Source organism: Synchiropus splendidus, chromosome 7 (genome assembly GCF_027744825.2).
Source record: "Synchiropus splendidus isolate RoL2022-P1 chromosome 7, RoL_Sspl_1.0, whole genome shotgun sequence".
In the NCBI taxonomy this organism is placed as follows: Eukaryota; Metazoa; Chordata; class Actinopteri; order Syngnathiformes; family Callionymidae; genus Synchiropus; species Synchiropus splendidus.
The window spans coordinates 27,657,682-27,668,392 of NC_071340.1; the positions used below are offsets into that span (position 1 = coordinate 27,657,682).

General features: G+C 47.4%; 1 long non-coding RNA gene across 1 annotated transcript; it reads left to right on the forward strand.

The window, feature by feature from the left end:
- The first annotated feature begins 451 nt into the window (after nucleotides 1-451).
- On the forward strand, nucleotides 452-4,149 carry LOC128762288 (uncharacterized). Its single transcript, XR_008415550.1, has 4 exons — nucleotides 452-1,281; nucleotides 1,434-1,558; nucleotides 3,077-3,198; nucleotides 3,353-4,149. It is a non-coding gene; the product is annotated as an uncharacterized LOC128762288 (long non-coding RNA).
- Nucleotides 4,150-10,711: the final 6,562 nt, after the last annotated feature.

The window sequence follows — 10,711 nt, forward strand, 5'->3', positions numbered from 1 at the left end:
TTGAACGTGTAATTGCTAAACACATTTTTAGAAAACACTTGAAAGGTACACAAGTTGCTGAGTAAATTGTCAAAGCTGGCAATGTCGCTGCGTATGGATGGAAATATATGGCAATGTTTCAAGTCAGCCTCCTGCTGTGATGTGTAACATCTGGAGGGAGAAATAAAGCACAGCACTCACCTACTTGATCTTTCACAAACATTAAAAGTAGCCGCTGAATTGATGCCAACGTTTAAATGCATGCCAGTAAAACTGTTTGACCTTGGATCATGACCTTGAATGCTTTTTAGAGGAATAAATGCACTTCTACACTCCTTCATGTGATAGAACTTCTTTGCCCATTTCCTTGTCTTGCAGCCTTTTTGTTTTCCAACAGGCAACACAGTATATTTCACTTTTATCTACTGATAGCAGGACTCACTTTGTTATCTCACTTTGTTTGGAAAAAGATTTCCAAACGCTATCCACCTCATGATCCCCACAGAGTGCAAGATACAGAACTCCAAGTCTGCAAACTTCACAGAGAGAAAAATGAGGTCTCTCTGAAAGCAGCGGATTGTTTGGTTAATCCTTGAAAAGATCTGGGAACCACACAAGGGCTGTAGAGCTATTGTTCCATGCGGTGTGAAACAAGTGGAGTGGTTTAAAATCTACAGTGAGCAAAGCAAAAACACGCCAGTGACAGGACAGTGTTCAACATGTGATCCGTATTCATGCATAAATGAAGCTTTGCATCGGCTGATTTCATCCACTGCGTCCTACCACTGACTGAAGGCGCCAGAGTCCCCCAAGCTCCACTGTGACCTCATGCCAGGTCACGTGTTCCTTCCCTTACCTCCATCGCCCGCTTCATCATGACATGTGTCGTCGACACGGCCTATTCCCGACAGTGAACGCAAAGCACTGTGGGAATCTGCCAGCAGAGACTGCATGCAGGGAGGCGCCTGTGCTCCGGATGCCGTCGGCTCGCTGTGTTATCCAGCGCAAAGGAGGCGTGGCATGAAGCCTTTTCCTTTCCCACCGTGGAGACACCATGCAAAAGCCTCAGGCAGCAGTCGCTTCGACAGCAGTGCTGTAGGATTGAGGAAGAACAATGAACAAGTCCAAATTTGTTGTTGTTGAATTCTTACAGTAAGCAAGAGCGATGGCCAGAATGTGGTGATGAGCCAATGACCTCAGGACAAGTAGCCCGTCCAGCCCCTGAACAACAAGCCAAGACGGAGTCAAGTTACGGGAACAGGACTGGGAGAACAGGAAACAGGAGGATCCATGTCATGACAGGTATTTACTGTGATTCGGATGTACTTGAATGTGTATTTGAATACAAAAAGGAAATAATCCAGTGTTTGTGTACTGACTGTGTTTCTATGGGGTGTCTCAGACTCACTAACACGCTTGGGAATTATAGATACTTTTGTTTTTTTTCTTGACAGGGAGCGCAAGTCAGCATTTAAGTGCCAATGAAGTTGCCCACGTCCTGGCAGACAGTGGCCGCCGTCCTGCTCGCGCCATCTTCAGATGTCTTCCAGGCCAGGACCTGACTCCTGCGAGCTGGAAAGTCAGTGGAATTCTCCACTCAAAATTAGCATCCAGAAATCCATGTGCAATAACGCCAAGGTCTTTTAAGTCCGTGGCACTGACTTCACGCAGAACTCTCCTGTAACTGAGAATGAGTGAAGTCACGGTTTGTGGCGCCTCTGTCTTAAGGCTCTTGACCAAGGCATGAGGGATACAGCAGCGCCTAGTAGCACACAAGAGCAGAGTGCCGCAACAGCCATTTAAACATGGTGCCACAAGTGTTGACCAGTGCGTGGTGGAGCCTCTGATCAATCAGTGTGAGGCCATGTGACGCCTTCTGACTGAAGCCCAGCTGTTGTCTTCTCAGTGCTCTGCTCTCGCTGTTTTCACATGTGTAGGAATCGCTCAGCCAAACCGGACACCAGCAATCCACACCTGCAGCATGTGTAGGCGCATGTTTGTTTGCGTGTGAGAGCGTGAACCCGAGTTCACGTGTGTGCTTGTCGCTCTCTCTGTGCTCAGTCAAGAATGATTGATTTTGAAGTGAAGGATCTTGACAGAATGTTGGTTTCCCCCGAGGCAGGAGACCACAGGGCCCAAACAGACAAGCAGCTTTTCCTTTCTTCCTCTCAGTGCTCTCCTACCTCTGGCCTCTCTCCTCCCCAACATCAATATAGGCCCTTTCCTCCCCGCCCTCCCTGGTGGCTTTATTGATATGTAACATTGATATTTATTGCTGGCCAAAATGAGCCGCTGTCTTGCAAGCAAGCTGGTGGGTGGAGATTCCTGATGTGGCTCAGTAAGACACACTCCTGCTTGGGAATTCGCCGCAGCTGTAGCTGATAGTGCTGATAGTGAGATATAGTCCATCTCAAAGTCCATATAGAATAAAGAAAAAAAACAATAAAGCTGAAATTGAAGGGTCTCCAGGAACATCCCAGATCTCCCATATTGCTTAAATAGGCGCAGTTATTCAGACTCCTCTCTGTCACACCCGCAGCTGCCGCTCACCGTATGGTCTACATCTGCGGTGTATAGGTCCGGCTCATGAATGCAGTGTCAAAGTCACAGGCACAAAGTGCATATTCAGGGCCTGCTCTCTCTGGCCGTGGGAGTCCACCTATGAAACGTCATGGAAGTGGAGGAGTTTTCCGTTCTCGTGTTCGATCATCGTCACATCGCTTCTGTCACTGCTGATGAGGAGATGATTGGAATGATTCACGTCAGTACCAGAGTCATGACTGACTCCTCTCTCACCTTTGTACACTCCCCTCTTCATTCCTTTCATCATTCTTGTTTGGAGCAAGGTTTCCGCCTCAAAGACACATCACTCCACTGTCCCTTCATGTGTGGTGCTCGAATGGCACACGCTAACACAGGGCCTTTGCACCAATATAACATTGTATGTGTTTGTATTTTCAGCCTCACACCGAGGTAAGATGGAAGACTCTTCTCTTTCACAGAAAGCCTTTATCTCCATCAGTGACATGAAAGTGGAATATTTCATGGAGGAAACGGTGGCGCCCATGGCATTAACCCTTCCTTCCTTGGTCCTCAGGCAAGGCCTCTGATCCCAAAACACGCCTGGTCCTCTCGCAAGACAACGTCCTTCCATGAAGTCCGTCAGCTGCAAAGTGGAAACGTCGATGGTTACACGGATGAGCTTTGGTGATGAGAACTGTAGGCAAAAGTTACCGGCAACATTTGCAAGAGTCATTTGCTTTAAAGCTGAATTTGTGAATTCTTTTGGTTTTTTTAAGGACTGAGTGAGAATGATTCACATTCAGTCCTCATCAGATGGTGACTTACCTTTCACGTGTGTGTGTGTTGACAGATTTTAGGTCGTAAAGTCAGCCTGCAGCCCAAACATCTGACAGCAATGTCAATGAGCACACGTTGCCCCAGACGCAGTCGTCGGCAGCAGGTGAAGATGCCTCGACTTCAGCAGCTGAAGAAGAGCCGCCACTGCGAGGCTTGATCTCTGAGACCAGCACATGCTCCTGGCAGCATCAACCAGGCAGCCTGGCCTTGGTGTGGACCTCCCGGCTCTGTCTGACTGAAGACTTACCTTCGGTCACCTTTCCTGGGAGGCTCTGGAACCCAACTGGGGATTTGGTGAATGTTTCAAATGAAAGATGGATGGCCAAATGTTGAATTATAGAACAGGATGAATAAATGATGACATCAGTTTTTCATAATTCGTGCATCAACAGTTGAGGACTTTACAAACAATATATGGTTTTATCTTCTCTTCTGGACTCACTTTTTATTGAAAAAAAAACATTCAAAAATCTTTTGTTTTTTTAAATATCATCAATGAAATGAAGCAATTTATGGATGTTTTTTGGTGTGAAATATGAGTGTCTTTAATGGTGTAATGGTCTCTTTTTATTTCGAGGTGTAAGGGATTCTGCTTCTGTGCTGTGTCAGGATCAGTCGCCTCATCGTTTCCTTCTGTCATCGTGCTTCAGACATCTTGATATATGCTTGAGTGTTGCATTACAAAATGGAAGTATACTTTTCCAATCAAAAGCCCCAACCGTGAACTTGCACCCAGGAGAAGTCACTCAGTTCAGCTTCTATCTTATTTTCGACGACAGTGAGGGCTGTCAGGAGGACTAAGGCTAACAAAACAGAGGCAGCGTTCGTCTCTGCTCCGCCATTAGTGATGTCATGTCACCCACTCCTGGGGCTGCGGCTTTGTTTTCCCATCATGCCCGCGCTGCCTGCTGGTTGGTTTAAACAAGCAGGATTCTTCTTCAGCCTTTCAATTATACCATGCCCCGCAGCAGCGCGCTCCGTGACACTACACACATCAGGACGGGAACAGAGGCAGTGGGAGGATGGATTTGAATGTGGGCTGTAATGGGTGTGGTGCTGTTCTTGCATATTGGAATTGTCGCTGGTTGAATCCTCATAACTTGATATCATCATCAAAGGAGAGTAATGGGAGCGTTTCAGTCAGACAAAAAAAAAAAAGGGTAGCAACAGTCAGGGGCTTAAAACTGAACACCTTTTGGTTGGGGACTAAAGCCTCATCTGTAGCTGGGACAGATTCCAGTGGCCTTCAGGTCAGTGATCCGAGCTTGCAACGCTATTTGCACATTCATTCAGAAGACATGTCTCTCTCTGCTTGTTTCCCTGCTACTGTGCATGTCCGCTGCGACGCCAAACACTTCATAAGGAGCCGACCCTTCTCACCCTGGACATGGACTGTTTGTCCCTCTCCCCTCTGGCAGGAGGCTACGGTCCATCCAGACCAGAACCTCCCGTCACAGCAGCAGCTTCATACCCTCGGCCCTCAGACTGTTGAATTGGTGACCAGCCTTTGGTGTTATTTTATTTGTTTATATTATTATTATTATTGTTATTATTATGTTTATGTTTTTTCTTTCCTAGTTGGTGGGCTCCCCACTGAGCATGGCAATAACTTTGATTCTGATTCTGATGATAGTTTGAACTCCGGACCAGCATTGGGCCAACATGGTCAGCTCTGGTGACAAACCCGGAAAACTGCTGGGTTAAGTTGCCGTGTCTTTAGTTGCATAAGCGGTTTAAAGAATATTAATATCCAACACTTCCCTCAAGTTGCCTGACACCGACCACTGGGCAGAAGTCAGCACTCACAGAAGGAACATGTACCGTTCCGTTCAGTAGTAGAGACCGCTCACATGACCCAATCGTCATGACTGCCATGACGTCTAGCTTTTTTTGAACTAAGATAAACTTCAGTTAAAAGCCTGACCTTGGCTAAATTCCACTTCTGGTATTTCAGTCGTAGTTCGTGCACTGAACATCCGTCACACGCACGGCTCGGCCACGGTTCAGTCTGCGGCTGGCCACTGAGGCCAAGTTTGAAAGGGCAAGACACGGGCTGCAACCTGGGCAACCACCAAAGACTGTCTAGACGAGGCCCCACCCTGCTGTGAGGGCCTGTCCCCTGCGGGGGCCCGTGGGACTTTGTTTGCATGTTGATGGATTCTGTTTCCTGTCCGACTTGTCGCGCAACAAAGGCAGCCATTCAAAGGTGGGACTGATGCTGCGCCACAGAGCCCAGTTTTTCTTACGAATCCAAGTCATGACTCCAGAACTAAGTTGGTCACTGATGACAAACAACAGACTCTCTCGTGTTGTTTTCGCACTGCAGGACATTGAGCGTTCCATCGCCATGTCTCAATTTAAAGTAACATCCTGCTGCTTTCCAATTATTAAAGCCAAGGCATCAATCAATTTCAAATGAAATGATTTCCGTTTCACCTTCAACCTCTGTATTTTCCTGCGCAGGAGCTGCTGGAGAGTGAAAATCCAGTGAACCTAATGACAGTATTTGCCAACCAATGGCCAGAGGCCTGTGATTGTGAAAGGACAGGCCCCGGCTGTGGAGCTGGTGTTGGGCTGAGAAAGCTCGGCTGACGTGAGGTTCTGTCTGGAATTTCACCGACCATGGCTTCCCACACTCCCATGTCTGGGTTTGTGGTGTGAGGGGAGCAGTCGGGTGATTCCAGCATGAATGATCACCCTGTCACGCCACGTAAATTAGCGGCCACTACACAAGAGCAGGGCCCTTCTCTCCAGCGCGCCGCCGTGCCAAACAGCAAGTGTTTGCACACTCCTGTCTGAGCCTGAGGACGGCTCCGCAGCTGCTGCTTCCCCTGCCGGCCGCCACACCCACAGTCGTTCCTGACAGCACCATCCTACAAAGTACACATTTCTCTCTTCTTCAAAATAAGAAAGGCACGTTTAGGGTGGAAGCTAACAACCCTCTTTTGCAGAGCACTTCCCTCATTACAGGGAAGGGATTTATTTTCACTGCCGTCTCAAAGCAGCCAGCACGACGGAGATGAGCTAAGCCAGTTGGATTCAGAGGCATCAGAATCATGTCATGAAAACAACAGTGCAGCAGGGAAGGCCTTGAAACGCCAACCGAACTTGCTTCGTTCGACAGCTCTTCGTTTCACGCTGCCATCAGACACACTTCTTGTTTGCACTATCATTTACGAGGCGCTGGCACTTCTGCAGTCCATCAATATAAAGGATATAATTATTAACGGCTCTCTTTTATTTACGACCGGTTGCCTCGGTAATTACTTTGTTAGGTTAATCCCCGTTTGAAAAGCTTGGTTCATTATTTATCCTTCTTTGGCTGTCACTTTTAAGGCTGCAATAGACTCCTTATTCATGCATCTGATTTCCAGAGACTATATCTATTGCAATGACAAACTTCAACCATGATGACTGAAAAGCCTTTCACTGACTTTGCACCTGCTGTAGAGGAAACTCAACGTGACGGTGTGATCCACCTTCCACGCCCCCCACATTTTAATGTGCCTCCACTCCTTCACCAGGGAGGGACACGGCAGCTCTGACTCGCTCTCGATGACGGCGTGGATTTATAGGCCGCGGGGCCCTTCATCGAATGGCTCGTCGAAAAGCGACTTCACACTCATACATGCTGAAAACTGCGGACCTGATGACTCACCTCCGCCGAGTGGCCAAGAGCGCTGACGTCACCTGTCCCAACTGAGTTAGTGCTGGAAGTGACATCACTGTGATCCAGTGAGTATAGACGGCCGTGCAGCTGACAAACAATGTGTGTGACGACAGTGACCAGTGATCTGTGGCAAAGATTATCATTAGATTTCACCCACGTATATGCAGCATTCAGTGAAGTGGTTATTCAATAATACAAAAGCTTCACGTGTGGACCTTTGTTTGAAAATAAAAGTAAGAAATATTGTGATTTTTTTTTTCATCTATATGCATCTCTGTCCATGCTTTGGTCTGGACTGTCAGCAAACATGACTTTTTGTTGCACAAATATCTACCCCAATTGGTTTCAAATCTCTCTTTTAAAAATAAATCAGGCATCATTGTGACCAAATTGTCTTCAACAGACTGTCTGATGGCTTGTGTGACACATCCAGAATCAGGCCGTTGGAATGTGAGAAGCACACAGCCGACAGCCGTGAGCACATGCATGCACACACGCGGCTGGGGCTTGTGGCTTGGAGGGGCCTGTTTTTTAGGCGGGAAGACAGTGAGAATGTGTTGCCCATGACAGATGAGGCATATTGAAAACTATATTAAATTACCCAGATTAGCAATTGAGCCACGATCAGACGGGCCCGGGGGGGGGCCCCGTGGGGAGCCCCAGATTTCATTCATCCCGACAGCGGCGGGGTCGAAAGGTGCCCCAAGTTCACAGGCTCAGGCCCTTTGTTATGCTAAGGCCCTCTGCCAAATCAGCTGCCAGATTCAAGCATCTCCCTGAGAACTTTCCGGGAATTCCTCATCCTGCAGCCTCTTTCCAAACACACACACGTGCACACACTCAGCGCCCCGCTCAGACAAGTGGCAATTTCTCACACGTCTTGGAACGTTTTATTTCACAAGGATGTGGACTTTTATTTTGAGCAACACATTTCACAGCCACAGCTCCAGGTGAAGGGTCCACATGGTTTACAGTAAGAGGCCTCCACTATAGGTCAAAGGGTGGCGACACTCCCTCGTATCAGCATCAATCTGACGTAAGGTGACGTAAACTGTCACTAAAACTAAGCTCTCCATCATGTCATTTTGCAGAGTAAAACATCCTGAAATTGTGATGTGCTGAATTGTCACTTGAGGGTGGTGTGTAGCTGTTCCACGCGAGGTGGAAGGCTCCCACCTGCCGAGCTTGTTCATGAGTTAGCTCCGTTTCAAGGGTGTCGTTCAGGGCCGTTCTCTGAGCCTCTGTGAGGACCACTCATTCTGCCTTCATGCGTCTGCTCTAGTGACAAAGAGCAGCCTCCAGGCCAAGTAACCTTCCCTCACGGCACTGAAAGATGAAGAGCTAAACAATGTTTGGGTTTTTTTTTTCATGCAAAAGCGATTAAGCTCCATCTGGAAAAGCATTACCAGCACGTCTGTGTTAAAGGCAGTTGAAACAATAGTCTGAGATGCATCATAAGGACCACGGGTCTGACAATAGTAACGCAGAGACTCACGCACACGTGTCAGGCCGCTGCCCTCCTCATCCCTCACTCACAAACGCTGATGCGCAGAAGAAAAGACAGAAAGAAAAAAAGGTCGGTCCTCGCAAAATCCACAACCTTCTCCTGCTTTTTATGGTCACGCAGGGTTTTCCATGAACCACGTTAGCACGGCCATGTCGGTGGATTCTCTGGGAGTCCTTTGAAAACAGGCGTCTGCACGTGGCGACGCTGCCACATGAGCACATTCCAGGCTTCTAATTCTGCCAGCATAATTGCCTGATGGTAATGAGCAGGCTCCCTCTCCTCTTTGTGTGTTGCTGTAGACCAAGACGCACAGCCAGTCGTGGGCAAATAAAGCCTCAGTCCTCAAACCTAATTCACACTCAACGCAGTTACGGCTTCATACGGACATCACAGCAAGGGCGAACTCAGACTGCAGAATGAGGACCTCAGTGTTAGTCGGACTATAAAGGAAAAGACACACTACTGTGACCTCTGACAATGGTGAAAACCAAGAATTCATCAACGCGTCTCAAATCAATGCATATGTTTCTCCTTAGTGTCCTCAGTTTCTGGAGTAACATCATGTAATACACGAGTAATTGAGCTGTAATTACACACCAATCGTAAACCTTGCATCAGGTCATCCTCATGTAAACCTGGTCATTTATTGAAAGTCAGGAAACGTCACCGTTATTCTACAATGCTGACACTTCTGTTGTGAGACAGAACAGAAAAGGAAGACGGGCCGAGTTGACACCGTCCAACGTCTCACTCACTCTCATTCCAGTGGGGCACAGACGGGAGAAAGTTTTGGACTCGTTGTTATTCTGTCGGCGGCGCTTCACCCGGCTCCAGCCTTGCTTGTTCCACCAGGATTTGTTCTTCCATCCCTGTAAAGCCGTCTAAGCCCGGGCGCGAGCTTAAATGAGCAAAGCCCACTCATGAATGCTGTGGCTTAATTACACTCCCTGATGGGAAACCCACGGAGGGAGACGAGCGGAGGCCGACCTGCGTCACCGGAGGAGCGCACCAAACATACACTCGGGAGGAAAACACGTTCCCATTCTCACACCGGAGTAACGGCGTGCCAACGTTCGGAGTGAGAACCAGACGCTGCGCTGAAGGAAAATGGTGCCTCATCTCGGTTAAGCGCGTGAAAGGTGTGGCGCTCCTTCAATGTATTTGTCCTTTATATTGGACCGTTCACCCCGAAGCTCCACGTGTCAAAATTTTCTGCGGCCTTCAGCACTTGAGTGCGTCGACAGTAACAGCTGAGCTAACAGTGTGTCTCGGTGTGTGCATGTTTCACTCTGTGCTGGAGGAGACGCGTGCAAAGTTTAGCCTGAAATACTCACTCAAGAGTGAAGTGACGGCACCATCGCACACTTCTCGTCAGAAGTAGAGGCCAGTCATGTTTCTTTCCTGATCGCATGACACCATTTGTCTTCATCAACTTCTGGTTAGCTTGCCTTCACACAACGGTGCGGCCGCTGGACAGGCCCCCACCTCCCCCACCAAGCCTTGTGTAGCCTCGCCACCAGTGTTCATTCAAGAGAGAAGCACTGTGTGAGTCCGCCGCGTACTGTCTACTATCTACAGGGGTGGGACCATGTACCTCTTCATCATGGCACCGGGGGACACATTCTGGCAGCAGCCGCATGACAGAGTTGGCATGAACCTCGGAACCTCTCAACTGCATCGCACGTGTGATGAGATCAGCAAAAACAACAAGCTTGATGACCCTGGATCATCATCCGGTTTAACATACTACGCTAAGGTGAAAGTTTTAAGATGCTTTTAGCTTTAAAGTGTTTCCATTCTTTTTTCCAACCCCCCTCTCTCTCTCTCTCTCTCTCTCTCTCTCTCTCTCTCTATATATATATATATATATATATATATATATATATATATATATATATATATATATATATATATATATATATATAAAAGCATCTTGGCTCGCTCCATTAAAAGTAAATTACTTCTAAATGAATTTGTTTTTTCCACTGATGTTACAGTTTAGATTACATTAGGTTAGATTAGACATTTATTAATCCCAGTGTGGGGAAATTTGACAATCCGAATTTAAAACATATTTTTTGTTTTGTTTTGTTTTGTTTTTTAATGGAAATGTACAACCTTTAAGCCTTTAGGGCATATAGACTGAAAACAATCATATTTAACATATTTTTTAATCTTCATTAGATTTAATCCTA